At 47.2% G+C, this 14,952-nt stretch overlaps 1 protein-coding gene and 1 long non-coding RNA gene across 5 annotated transcripts in view; both read right to left on the reverse strand.

The window, feature by feature from the left end:
* LOC115287198 lies at nucleotides 1-14,593 on the reverse strand. The gene is made up of 2 exons (XR_003906351.1): nucleotides 13,737-14,593; nucleotides 1-1,024 (listed from the first exon to the last, which is right to left on the reverse strand). It is a non-coding gene; the product is annotated as an uncharacterized LOC115287198 (long non-coding RNA).
* LOC115287128 (zinc finger protein 14-like) overlaps nucleotides 1-14,952 on the reverse strand; it is a 119,907-nt gene that overhangs the window by 63,080 nt on the left and 41,875 nt on the right. The gene's annotated exons all lie outside the window — the stretch shown is intronic.

Genomic DNA, 14,952 nt, shown 5'->3' on the forward strand with positions numbered 1-14,952 from the left:
GTTTCTGCCATGACTGAGTAGATTTTATTGGTCTTACCCATAAAAGGCAACATCAAAACCTGGGTAAAATATACAGATCTCTGAAGACGTTGTCGTGTAACCTATTTAACTTCCAGTTTTTGAGGTACAATCCATGAGACTAGGGAAATCCAGTGAGATGACTGCCACATCCACACGGGATTTTCTAGTGAGGCAATGGAAAAGTGGTGGGGGGTGGAGGTTGGGTAGTACTGGAAGAAATCCCAGAAGAAAGACGGAGCATTTCGGGGCTAGTAGAAATGAGTTGGACTTTTGCACACACAAGATATTGGGGCTTTGGCTTCCAGCTACTGTGTGGGGAGTGGAGGTGGGATTAGAGTAGAGATTAAATATTCACTTAATAGTTGTATTTGGTAAAGTTTAAAGAGCTGTGGGACCATAAAGGACTACCTGAACTGAGACTCCACCCGGGTAGAAGCCCTCACTAGGGCAGGTGACATCACTAGACATTTCTACACCCAAGAAACTGCTTAGTATGGACACTGACAATCTCCGGGAGAAAGCCATCACGAGGGACGAAAAACAAGCGGGTGGGTACACAGACTGACACGGCAGCTTCAAATCAGCAAGTCCCCCAAACAGGGCTGCTTTCCTCTCAAGGCTGTTAGGTGGGGACTGGCGAGAGAGGTGCTGTAATACAATCCCATGGTTTGGGGGGATTACCTCGAACAGCAGGAGGACATCTGCAGTGATTTTAGAAGAATGAACCTGAAGGCATGAAGGTCAGATTCACTCCAATCAAAGCGGCCACACAGAGTGCATTCCAGTTTCTGAATGGGAAAAAGGTGGTGTGTCCCAATTCTATCCGCCTAAGGAAAGGGATAGACACCATCTCTATATAAAACAACAGCGATGCCAGTGTCCCCCTTTTAGAAGATCTCAGAGCGTCGCCTTGCTGGCCGAGTCACCGGAGCATGCAACTCTTGATGTCGGTGTTGTGAGTTCAAGCCCTATGTTGGAGGTCAAGACTTTGTAAAAGTAAAATCTGAAAAAGAAGAATGAGAAGAAAATCTCAGGTATGCAAGAAAAAGAGTAAGGGAATGTGATGGGGAAGAAAAGACAAATATGGACAAGACCAAAAAAAACCATCCATAGTGTTAGACTAGAGTCTGAAGAAAGGGATTTACAATGTAAGTATGTTAAATAGAATAAAGCAATAAAAACATGAAAATATAGACAAAGGCTCTGGCTTTAGCAAACCCTGGTCTATAACTGAAATTAATGGAAGAGATTAAGCGACTTTACAAAGAAAACCAAATGAGTGGGGTCATGGGAGGCTGAGTCAGATAAGGGCCCGGCTCTTGGTTCTGGCTCAGTTCACAATCTCACAGTTTGGGCTGATGGTGCAGAGCCTGCTTGGGATTCTCTCTCGTCCCCCTCTCCCTCGCCCTCCCTCCCTCTCTCTCTGTCTGTCTCTGTCTCTGTCTCTCTCTCTGTGTCTCTCAAAATAAACTTAACAAGTAAAAAAAGAAGGAAAGAAAAAGAAAACCAAATTAGTCAGCTTGTGGACATGTTTATATGAAATATTCACCCAAAAGCACAAGAAATAAAGTGGGTGAACTGAGAAAGGCATCGAATACTCTTCAAAAAGCACAGGCGGCTTAGATTCCCAGTGCGCCCACATGTGAAACAGGGATAGAAGTCATTTCTACATGAACAATAGGAGCCAGTGACTGCCTTGTCCTCCCGGCGGAGGAGATGACATCTCGCTCGCGTGCGCGCGCTCTCTCAGCCTTTTACATGTGTTTATGAGCGGGAATCATATGGAACCCATTCCCATTTAGGGATCTGGGGATTCATGGCTGTTGAGCAGAATGAGATTTTCATAGCTTCTTTCTGTTCCACCAGTTTTCCCAAACTGTATACAGCCCGTCACTAGTAGAGCTGATAATTTTTAATGATTACGTAGATTCAAATTAGTTAACATATGCTGTAGTACAGGTTTCAGGAACAGAATTTAATGACTCATCACTTACGTACAACACCCAGTGCTCAACACAAGTGCCCTCCTGGATGCCTATCACCCATCCAGCCCCACCCCTCACCCCCTTCCCTCCATTCCTCCTCATTTTGTTCTACTTATTTAAGATTCTCTTATGGTTTGCTTCCCTCTTTATCTTATTTTATTTCCTGCCCCCTAGGTGCATCTGTTTTGTTTCTTAAATTCCACATGTGAGTGAAATCATATGATATTTGCCTTTCTCTGATGACTTTTTTTCTTAGCATAATACAGTTCTAGTTCCATCCACGTGGTTCCAAATGGATGTTCTTTTTCATTTTTTTACATTTATTTATTTCTGAGAGAGACAGAGAGAGAAGGAGACACAGAATCTGAAGCAGCCTCCAGGCTCTGAGCTAGCAGTCAGCACACAGCCCTAATACAGGGTTTGAACCCAGGAATCATGAAATCATGACTCGAGCTAAAGTGAGATGCTCAACCAACTGAGCCACCTACGTGCCCCTGGTGTCTTCTCTTAAGCTGTATCTCTTCCTAAGTGTTATGCACTTTCAGGATGTTTTTCCTCGTTGCAAATTACATGGTGAACCAGCATTACTCATTTTCAAATGGGAATTGAACATCGTAACATGTATGAAAGAATTCTCTTGTCCATTCAAAAAATATGTTGAATTTACGAAACCAAACAGGAAGACTTAGGGAAGAGAGAGAGAGAGGAGGGAGGGAGGGAAGCAAACCACAGGAGGCTCTTAACTACAGAGAAGAAACTTAACTGATGGACGGCAGGTGGACGGGGTTTGGGCAAAATGGGTGAGGGACGTTAAGGGCACTTGTGATGGGCACTGGGTGTTGTGTTAAGTGAAAAATCACTAAGTTCTAATCCTGAAACCAATCTCACCCTACATGGTCCGTATCTAGAATTTAAATAAAAACTGAAATCAAAAAGCAAATGAACAAGGGGAGCCTGGAGGGCTCAGTCGATTAAGCATCCAACTCTTGATTTGAGTTCAGGTCGCATTGTCACAGTTTATCAGTTTGAACCCATGTTGGGCTCTGCACTGATAGCGGGGACCTTTCTCGGGATCCTCTCTCCTTTCTCTGCTCCTCCTCAGCTTGCCCATGTGGGCGCTTGGGCTCTCTCCCTCTTTCTCTCTCAATAAACAAACAAACAAACATTAAGAAAAATAAAAAACAAACAATGGAGACAAAACCTTCGCTAGACCCTGCCATTCTGAAACCTGGTCAGAGATTCTGACACATTAAAGCCACAGCTTAAATGAGGGTGCATCGTTCCCTGTGTTTCCAAATTCAAACCCCAAACTGTATAAATGTCACAAATATGCCAAAACGTGTCCTGAAACGGGTGAACCTAGAGCTACCTTGCGGTGTAATTGCCCAATTGTACCAGTTAAACTTTGGCAAATAATCGATGGATGGGAAGGGAGCTAAAAAAATAAAAATGGTTTTACAAAGCATGAAACCTGCCACAGGATGTGTCGTGGTAGAATTTCGAGGCCACAGCTTCGTAGACAAACGTGTTTATAAAGATCGTCATGATAGTTGTATATATGGATCACATGGAGAGAGTTCAAGAGGTTTAGAAGCAAAGCCACGGACAGTAATCATCCGCTAATAATTGCTGGTGCTACATACGTTCTGGCTGGTGGGGAAGAAGTCCTCCTACATGATACGTGAGCTCAATCTGTAAAATGATCTTCCATATCCTAGAAAAATAATGTCCGTCCATCCTTGACTCACTTGATAGTACTCTGAAAGCAAGGTGGACGCTCCGAAAGGATTTCCACGCAAGTTGGAAACTCTCAAGTCAGTCTGTCCAGAAAGGGAGCAATGGAAATGAGGGAGGTGGAGAGAGTGCTGAAATGTGTGTCTGTCCATTGGGGGAGGGGGGCCACAGGCTGGGCTGAGCGTCTCTCTGCAGAAGAGTGGCCACACCCGAGACCCTTGACCCAATCTCAGGCCTGTGGCTGACTGGATGTCCTGTTCCTAGTCGTGTGGGTGGGGCCAGCTATAAAGGGCTGAGGCGAGGGCCTCCGCCCTCATTCTGAGCCTGGCCTCCTGAGAGAAGCATCCACCCGCAACGTGAGCTTCCACGTGGGAGATCTTGTGCAAGCTCTTCCTGCAGACGTGGGCGGCTGCTTCTCCCGCCACCAAGCAGAGTTGCCGTTCAATGTCTTTCCAGAACCCAAATCTGGCTGGTCAGTACAGGTGGTGCTGCCCCCCCCCCCGCCCACACCCACAGGAGGACCCATTCTACCTGAGAGGCCTTCACCGTGACCGCGGACACTCTGCAACCTGCCTAATGGTTGGGCTCCCATGTCAACAGGCCGGGGTGCAGCGCGTGGGAAACACGGGCTCTGCGAATGGGGCCGGCAGAGCCTGACACGCACGCCACCCCTCGCCGGCTGTGAGCTGTCCCGGGAGACTCCCGAGCCTGTGGGAAGCAGACATGCTGCGTGCCGTGTGCTCTGCGGGCTCACATGACCCCATCCTCTGCCGTCCTGGGCATGTGACCTGGCTCGCACCGGAACGCTCACGGCCCCCACACACGTGAGCAGGAAGAGGCCCCTAAGACTCTGATGTTCACTCTGGTGCAATGGAGCAGGCGTGTTAGGGTGAGGACAAGACTGCAGAGCCTCAGTCTGAAACTCTCACCCTCATCCAGCGCATCCTTGGAGGGTGCCAGAGGTCTCAAACCCCGTTTTTGGAAACGGCATTTCCAGCACTTTTGTCCCTTACCTGGATATCAATCAGGGCAGCTCAGAGTGTGAGCCAAGCTTTGCAACAGTCGGCGAAGCCTGAAAAGTTGGATGGCGAAAACGCCTCTCACTGTCGTACTTGTCTAGATAAGGTACATGCTTCCAAGGCACTGACTTTGTACACTTGCTCCAAGCACCTACTGCTGGTATTGAAACGACTCTCAGACTCCACAGGCAGCAGACTGGCTAAGGAAGTGCAATGCCCTGAGTTCCTGGACACGCAAGAGGAATGTCTGAGCTGAAGGCAGGATCGATGGTTTACGTGCTTTGTGCCATTCAGGCGCACGCGGGGCGGGATTGTCACAGCGAACATTCCTTCTGTTATGTCAGAGCCGGAAACGGCCACTGCTACAAAATGGATGACGCCAAGGTCACCGCCAGTGATGGGACTTCTGCCCTGAGCCAACACGCCTACGTCCTCTTTCACATCCAGTAGAGTGTATTGGAAAGAGATCATTGGAGTGAGCCACACCACTCCAGGCTGGCCATTCAGACACGGTTTTTGCCCCAAGGGGCGCCTGAAACAGACCCAGCATCAAAGTTCCAGAGTTGGAGGGTTGTGTGGAGGAGACACCAGTGCAACCAATCATGTGACACCACTGGAGAGTCCTCCAAGAATGACACTGTCCCAAAAATGAATTCAACCTCAGGCAAATAGGATTTGTTCTTCCCACCCATGCAGTCCTCATTCTCGGTTCCAAATACAGAGAAGAGATGGAAAAGGATCATCCGGCACAAAACATCTACCAGCTTGACAATTTAGCCAGGGCATCCCACCTCAGAGAGCAAAACGGTGACAGAGTCCCTTGTTTCGCAGGCAGAGCCAGAGCTACCAAGAGGAAGAACAAGGAGGGACAGAGGTCTCAGGAAGCAGTCCCGGGCTCTCACTACAGGCTTTGAAGCACATGCCTGCACGCATACACACTCACCCTCAAACACTCACTGGAAGTCCCTTTGTAGGACACATTAGGTGTGTTGTAGGTGTGCATGATGTGGACGTGAGGTGGGACCATCCATTTGGCTGTGCTTTTGGGATGTGGCATTCAACCTGACAAGGAGAATCAGGTGCTTGAAGGCTGGCTGCCCATGATGATGTGATTGGAGAGTTTGGGGGTTGTTTTGGGGTATTTGAAGGATTCCTCCCTCCCATCCGCACCAAAGAGCACTACGGGGAGGGGTGGCTATCAGAGCCTGAAAGGGTCAGAGGAAGTGGCCTATCAGGCATGAAGGCTAAAAAGCAGGCTGAGATCAGGAGTCCCTGTGAAAATGCCTGACACTCACAGTCCTAGCATCCCATTCCTCACACTCTGTTCAAAGGACATTTCCCCAAACATAGTCATCTGTAGATTCTAGGTGAAGATGTGTTTGGAAATACCCAAACATGCAGCAACACAAGAAGGAGGCTGAAACAAACTCGGTGCTTTCACACAAAGAAATGGCAGACGAGCATGAAATCGGATGAACTACAGCTCCAAGGGGAAGCAGAACGACTTTTCAGGAAGTTTTTGCATCAAAGGGGAGGAACAGAAGGAAACAGTAATTGGTAAGTGTGCAAAGTTTTTACTTGCCTAAATAATATATTTTGTAAAGCGTGAACACTGGCTAACTGCTTGGAAATGGTAAGCAGCAAATAAATGCTTATTTTTTCAAGAGATAAGTGGGTGGAGCCTTATTGGATCGTGTTGACTCAGTTAGGTTCCCTTAACAATCACTCTCCCACGAGCAAGCAGAGAAGAAGGTGGAAAGGAACGTTCTCCCACCCATAATCACTCAGCCATCGAGCAGCTGTACCTTGTCCCACGCAGCTTGCTACCACCCCTCATGGGACAATCTCCTACCAGGGGAGGCGGCACAGGGGTTTCTGGTGGGTTCCATTACGATCTTGGTCCTCAGTTGTGCACCTCAGAAAAACAGTCGCAAATGGACACTGAGGCAGCGATGTAGTATTTAAGGGATAGATGGATGCTCTAAGTCATAATTATATTTCGAAGGTGAGAGACTGACTAAACATATTGTTAAATGGAAATTAGTGCCTGATCTGTAAATTCCTCCTGTGTGAGTGGGGCCATATAGGAGCAATCTGGTCGTTTGCCAAGTGCATTGAAAGGTAAATACTTGCTTTTTCAGGCTGCACTAAACACACAGATGTCATTTATTAGAAACTAATGTCAGCATTTGGATTGTGTAGAGGAATTCATATTTAATTCTAGATTTTCAAATATCATAGCTGACAGAGGTAAAAGATATCCTTTTTTCCTTTTGAAAATATGTTTCTAAAATTTAAATCCAGGTTAGTTAATAGTTAGTGTACTCTTGGCTTTGGGAGTAGAATTTAGGGATTCATCACTTACATGTAACACCTAGTGCTAATCCCCACAAATGCTCTCAATAAAGCAACCCATTTACTCCATCCCTGCACCCATTTCCCCTCTAGCAATCCTCAATGTCTTCTCTAGAGTGAAGACTCAGCCAGTTAAGGGTCTTATTTTGGCTCTGGTCATGATCTTGGGGCTCATGAGGCTGAGCCCTGTTTCGGGCAGAGCCTGCAGCCTCCTCGGATTCTGTCTCCCTCTCTCTGCCCCTCCCTTACTGACATTCTCTCTCTCCCTCTCTCTTTCTCTCTCAAAAATAAACATAAAAAAAGAGTTTTCAATGGTTTGCCTCCCTGATTTTATCTCATTTTATTTTTCCTTCTTTCCCCTATGTTCATCTGTTTTCTTTTTTATTTCACATATGAATGATGCCATTTCACTTTTTAAATGAAAGAGTTCAACTCGGGTAATTGGATGTCAGATCTTAAGTGACTTTAACAAATGTAATCCATTTTTACTTTTGATTTGATTCTAAATTGGGCAGAATCTAAGGTAAAATGCAAATAGTGTATGTGCACCTGAGCCATGAAGGGAAAAGCCACAGAAAACTAACCACTCTATGTCAACCTGTGATTTTGGTATCCAACCTTCTCTTCTTGGACTGACATCTGCCTAACACACAGACGCGTGTGCGTGCACACCCACCTACACACACACGCACACATTTGAGCTAGATCTCATGATGACGGCATCCATAAGCATCCATTCAGCTCCCAGGATGACTATGGCCAGCTCCTCCTGGCTGATCTTCTGCCATGTGTTCCACTCACCCCCAAGGAAGTCCACACACCTGGCTCTGCAATCCACAGGGGGGCGGGGGTCACAAGAGGGAGTGTTGCACGGTGCTCTCTCACCAGCAGGGGGCGGCACTGGCCAGCACGCGCCTTACACAGGCTTCCAGGAGGACCTGACATGGTGCAGTTGCTCAGCCTCGTGGCTCTGAGTCCCCATGCCTTGCACTGCAGTGTGAGCATTCCCAGGGGGCATAAAGGGTACCAGGAACATTTACAGAAGGTCCGGTAGGCCTAGGATTCCCTCCTTTCGACTCTTAATCTTGGCCATGCTGGGCCCTGGACTTTGCGCTAAGGTAGAGAACACTGAGCTGCTCAGGCAGCTGCTAATATGTTTTCCCGCTGTTACAGGAACTTTTCTTCCAAGATATAAATCCAACTCAAGTCAAGAGATTAAATAATGAAAATGTTGACAACTAGCAAACTGAGATTGCATATCGGTAAAAGGTGAAAGATTCATGCGATCTGAAGGGAAACCAGAGTATGAGATTGCATATCGGAAAACCAGTATGTGCCTTCACTTGGGATGATGGTGGAGCAATTTCGGCAATAGGAACACTGTTACTTGTCTGGCCAAATCCACCAACCTAAGCTTCTGGATTTCTCAAGGAAATCTTAATTCACACATTCTACCCTTCAATTCTTAAGGGTATGAATGAGGCTACAGAAAAAAAAAAAAGCGGTATGTCCGTATTATTACATGTTCATGTGAGCACACAGGCATCCCTAAAACCTGTGCCTGAAAACAGCAAGCATTTCATTGTTCAGGAGCTTAAAATAAATTTATGTATTGTCTAAACAGTGCATCTTTGTCATGGCTCCAATCCACAGTTGAAACAAAATATTCAGAAGGAGAAAGCAAAAAGCAGGTACAAGAGTTAAACTATGTTTTATTATCAAAATGATTGGAATCTGTCAAAGAATCCAGGATACAAAGATAATGACATCTGTGCACTTAAAACATACTTAGAAAACTAAACAACTATGGGATGTCATCCACATTTATCTCAAAGGCATCTGAATTTACAAATCACTAACAAAGTATGGGATAGGACAGATACATTGTAAATAAAAGAAAGACATACCTATAGCAGACAACAGACACATGATGAAGACAGGAGATAGACGATAGACACATAGGTAGGCGACAGATTCAGAGAGAGATGACAGAGAAACAGGTAGTAAACTGACCCCTTTGAGGCAAGTTCCCAGCCTACCAACCCACTTGGAAGATCCTGGGCTGGTCTGAACGTTGGAGACTGTGGGGAAATGGATTCCACTTACATAAATGGGTTAGAAAAAGGCTTAGAGCAGAAAGCCACCATTACGAGGTGAAAACACCCAAGGTTAGCTAGCGAGATAGTGAAATGGAATCACTGAACTTGTCATATCATCTGCTGGAAATGACATTCCATCTGGCGCCAATGTACCTTAATCACAACACCACCTGCCCTCCCGACCCTTTGCCTCTTACACGCACAAGTTAGTGATTACTGACTTTCTCCACGTTCATGTGTGTAAGATCTCGTTTTCTGCATGTTCACCAAGTGGGCAATATCTTGTGAGCTCAATAAATACGGAGAGGAGATGAAAGCCCTGTTTGGGCTCTTGTCTCCTTCTGGACATCAGCCTCACTTGCATTCATTTCTGCCTCCGCTCTCTTGCTGGACAAGAGAGAACTCCAGACTCATAGTCTGTGACTATGGTGACCCCGAAGCATAAGAAAACAACGTGATTAGAACCCGACTTGATTACAAGAGACGACGTGATTAGAAGAAAAGAAGGCGTGGCCAAGAAGTTGACGTGACAGAAGGGCAGTGATCAGAAGCCGACATGGCTAAGAAGGCAATGTAGCTAGAGGCCGACGTGAATATAGGCCGACGTGGCTAATGAGCCGACATAATTCAAGGACTGCAGGATGCTCGGTAACGACCAGAGCTCTAATAAAGAAAGAAGGGCACTGGACTACAATCTCTCCTGATGAGGTAAAACGGAAACTACATTAGGGTTCGCTGCGGCGGAACTTTTGAGAGAATTATTATGAGAGGCCCCCTATTCCTAGAACAGAGATAACACACTCCTGTACCACTCCTTAGACTATTAAGGATTACACAGCAACACTGCCCTTGGTTTCCCAAGCAAGGAACCTTCGACAGAAACATTTGGGAACAAATAGGTAAAACACTAAAGGCACGCGGTACCGAAGGGGCCAGTGTTCTGCCCGAGGGTATGCGGAGACAAAAGCCCTGTTCCGGATTCCTGTCTCCCCCGCTCTCCTCCGGGGTGTCAGCGACTCTTGCATTCAATTCTGCATCCCCTCTCTTGCTGTACAAAAAAGAACTCTAGACCCCTAGCGTCTGCGACCCCGCGGCCAGAACCAGGGGTGCCATTCCAGTATGAAGGCCAGCAGACTCAAGACCCAGGAAGAACTGACATGGCAGTACCAAAGTATTCAGACAGGAGTAGGTGTCTATTCCTGGGAGATGGGTCAGCTTTCTGCTCCAGAAAGGCCTTGAAATGACCTGTTGAGGTACCATACCGAGGAGGGCAATCTGTTATGTCAGTCTATATTATGTCAGAGATTTTAAAAGTGTCTAGAACACTCGACTGAGAACCCAGCAGTTTTATAGGGAAAGATGAAAACCCAATGGAAACTATAATCATTGAAAAACCAGGTCCAATCTTGGTGCATGCCAATGGACAGTTTAAGAACAGTGAATGCGGACGTGGAGTCTCCTCCATGGAGTCTGCCTGCTACCCACCTTTCTGAGCCTCTACTGACAGACAGGAGGAGCACATTTGCGTTTCAGTAGGTTTCTGGACAATTTGAGCCTCATATTTAGCTCTCAGAGAAAGAGCACAGTGAGAAAACTGATGCTGTGATGTGTGTTTGTTTCCTCACTAGGTGAAGGACTCTTTCCTGTTGAATAGTAATGATGAAAAGGCATGGCTCGAAATGTTCCTGATGACATGAGGTTCAAATTCCAGAGGAACTGAACCCCAGAGTCCTACTTGTGTGGACTCAGATAGGCACAGTGACAAGCATCCTGTTCAATTTCACTGTGGGGACTGAAAGCCTAAAGTATTAGCTTGTTTACTGGAAGTTAAGATACTTGTGAGATCAGAGTGGGGCCCTGAAAAGAAAACACTAAGTAAAATAGTTCAGACCCTCAGTTGGGAAGCTTCCAAGCCAGTAGAGGATGACTCAGGTTTTTGGAAGTAAGTTTGTATTTGAAAATGGCTTCCTCTTGTGTCAAATGGGAAATTCAGATTTAAGAAAAAAATTTTTTTCACTTTTATTTATTTTTGAGAGACAGAGAGAGACAGCATAAACAGGGGAGAGGCAGAGAGAGAGAGAGAGAGAGAGAGAGAGAGAGAGAGAGAGAGAGAGAGAGAGAGAGGCTCACAGAATATCCGAAGCAGGATCCAGGCTTTGAGCTGCCCGTGTGGAGCCCAAGGCGGAGCTGGAACTCACAAACCGTGGGATCACAACCTGAGCGGTCGGACCCCTAACCGAATGAGCCACTCACGTGCCCCAGAAATTCAGATTTTTGATAGACAGGCATGCTTCCTTTTCCACATTCAACTCTGTGTGCCACAGGACAGTATTGCCATAGCACTGATTCTGGTGTCCATCGGGGTCAGGACTTCGCGTGGCGTTGCTTCCATAGTACATTGTGAGAGACTTCACAAAGGTCTCCCTAGTGAGTCATTCAAGACCACCTCACCTGCCTTGCCTGAGGGTGCCCTCCTCGGGGCGGGTCCTTGGGAGAGTGTGGAGAACATGCAGGAAGGAGGGGTCACACAGCGTGAGGACCGCGTTTTACCTGGTGGTTATCGGTCCCCGTCACGCCAACTGGAAGAAGGCACGAGGAGGAGTCTTGTGTCTGTGTGAATGACTGTCCGTTTTCGTCAGACTCAGGAAATCCAGAAAGCCATATCCGAGGAAGGCTGACGTGAACCCCCAAGGAGGTGGGCCGGATGGAGGGTGGTCACTGTTGACCAATTCTCCTAAAGTTCTTTGTGTGATCCCATTTTTCCATTCATAATTAAATGATGGTGCCGCCACCCAGGAACCTGGTGCTCAACAGGTGCTTGGATTTCAGCATAAGAAACCCCAGGGAAGGGCAGCATCTCCTAAACACACACGCTTCTCTCCATCTGTGTCTAGGGTTGAGGTCTTCTCCAGTTGATTCTGCCGTGATCCCCTCACAGGGGGAGAAGATGGGAGAACCCTGAAAACGCTTTTCCAACTCCGACACACTGCTCAGTGCTTTCCTGCCCCTAGCACTTGTCACTCTTCCTCCAGCCCAAGGGTCTATGAAAATGCCACACCTTTTGTTTGGGGTTTCCTCAACAGTGAGACCAAGCCCCCATTTGTGTTCACCTGATCCCTGATCTGTACAACATCCCGGGTGATGGGGAATAGCGCGGGGGGAATCAGAACGTCTGTGGCTACAGCTCTTGCTTGTGCCACCACAATACGTCATTACAGGCTTAACGCTTTCATTTTTGACTTGATGCTTTGTCTGCTACCCTGACACTTGGCAACTCAGATCTCCCTCCCCAGGGTCGGCTCAGCTCCTGCCAGGAGAAACGCATGAACTGTCCTGGGCCATGGGGAGAGGGACATGGTGAAAGGAGTTCCGTGATGTGACTGTGAAAAGGGATGAGGCAGCACGTGGGCTGCAGAGGGTGCAGGCACAGGGCACGCAGACTTTTGAGACTGGCGAGAACACCTGGCAGAGGGATTAGAAAAACGTGACGACAGACACGGGTCATGGGCACAGGGGCTGGAAACAAACAGAGGAGGACATGGCGTTGGGGATACTAGAGAACAGACTGGGGCTGCGGGCACATGGGGTGCAGGCCCTGGAGGGCACACATGGCTGGCAGGCACAGGATTTGAGGAGAGGAGAGGGAACACAGCGGACCCATCTAAATCAGTGCTATGGGGTACATCTAGAGACTGGCATGGGCACAGCTGAATTAAAGCCAAGACTCAAATCCGTCATGTCAGCGCCTTCTCAGGAAGTTAAAAGGAACACAAACACTGGAAAAATACAGAAGTAACAAAATAATAAGGAGTATGAAATAATGACATAGAAAAGACAATATAAAAATAAACAAGGGTAAAAGTTGTTATTGCTCAGAATAATATTCACAAACAGTAGTAAACGTGCTAAGGAATGGAAAAGGAGAGTAAACCAAACTACTGATAGGTAGTCCAGAAATTCTCTACAGAGCCTGCAGACACTGACACATTCTGCCCATAACCAGTCCCCTTCCCTGCACGGTCCCTCTCGTGGAGCACTGCTGCTTCCCAGGCCATGAGCCCAGGATCCCTACGTGAATGTGCAGTGCCAAGTTCCCCCATATCACGTTAAAATACACAACATGACTCTTTGGTATATGTACATATACACTGTGATGTGGGATTCCCACAGTCAAGTTAGTTAACACATCTATCATCAGTTGGAAATCCAAGTATAACTTTTGACTCCCCCCAAACTGAGTTATTAATAGCCTAGGGGTGCCTGGAAGCCTTCTCGATAACACAATCAGTCCGTTATCATGTATTCGCAGGTTATGTGTGTTACACACTCTATTTTTACAGCGAAATAAGCTAGAAACAGAAATTGACATTGAGAAAACAGAAGGAAAATACATTTACAGCATTCTACTGCATTGAAAAAAAGGCAAGGATAAGTGTTCCCATGCAATTCAAACCTGTTGTTCAAGGGCCAACTGTGGGCGTATATACGTACATACGTACGCACATACATACATATGTACATACACGCTGTGTATGTGTGGTGTCTTCTCCAACGGCATCCAAACAGGCCTGCGCTTGTCTACGCGATCAAGGGGGCATCTACCCTGGGCCCGATTCTCACATGTCAGCGGCTGGAAAAGAAACCTGGTATGAGACCCATCTGCCCTACAGGGTCTCCCATCAAAAGACCTGAACTGAGCTTCACCTCACTTCATGGACAGAAGACAAGACAGGAAGCGGCTGTCACCGGCAGCCCTCTTGCCAGCATCCAAGCACTCTGGCCGGGATCCTGCCCTCGTCATCATGCTGACAGACAACAGGCCCTAAGTTTGCTCCCGTGACGTTCCCCTGCTGGCTCTAAGCCACATGGCCTGAGCCGGTCCTAACCCATCAGCCACAAATCAAGTGTCATAACATGACCTCAACACTGAACACACGGCCCCCTGCATGTACATTGGACCAGGACCCTAAGCTCAGCCTCGAGGCATCAGGCAAGAGATCTGACCAGATGCCCATCCAGACTCGCCATAAGCCCGCACAGAATCTAAGACAAATTCCCTCCCAGATCAACCAAGGGAGCACTCAGAGACCTGATCTGGAGGCTGTCAAGACTCTCCAGTTTCTGTCCCCTACAAATGGACATGGACCAAGGAGAGCAACACCCCCACATGACCAGGAAGGTACCAGCCCAGGTCCTGAGCACGGACCTCAGGCGACACACCTCCCCTTGAACGCTGTCTATCCTGCGCCGTGCCTCCTCCTTCACCTTCAGGCCATGTTCTTGGCCGTCCCTCAGAATGGTCTTCACTGCGTAAGTGCAGTGTCCAACTTCAGCTCAGGTCATGATCTCTGGGTTCATGGGTTCCAGCCCCGCACTTGGCTCTCCCTCCCCTCTCTGCCCCTCCCACACTCACACTGTCTCTCTTTTTCTCAAAAACAAAGAAACACTAAAAAAAAAAAAAAAAAAACGACCTCATATATTCACGTAAAAGAATACACATCCATAACAAATTTGCCTGGAACTATTGAAAAGCTAGTTTCCTTAGTTAACAACACAATGACTTATTTCCTGAAAAATACATCCTTTATTTCATTTTCTTAAATGTTTATTTTTGAGTGAGAGAGACAGAGTGTGAGCAGGAGAGGGGCAGAGAGAGAAGATGATACAGAATCCACAGCAGACTCCAGACTCTGACCTGTTAGTACAGAGTCCGATGTGGCGCTTGAACTCACAGACCCC

Source organism: Suricata suricatta, chromosome 1 (genome assembly GCF_006229205.1).
Source record: "Suricata suricatta isolate VVHF042 chromosome 1, meerkat_22Aug2017_6uvM2_HiC, whole genome shotgun sequence".
In the NCBI taxonomy this organism is placed as follows: Eukaryota; Metazoa; Chordata; class Mammalia; order Carnivora; family Herpestidae; genus Suricata; species Suricata suricatta.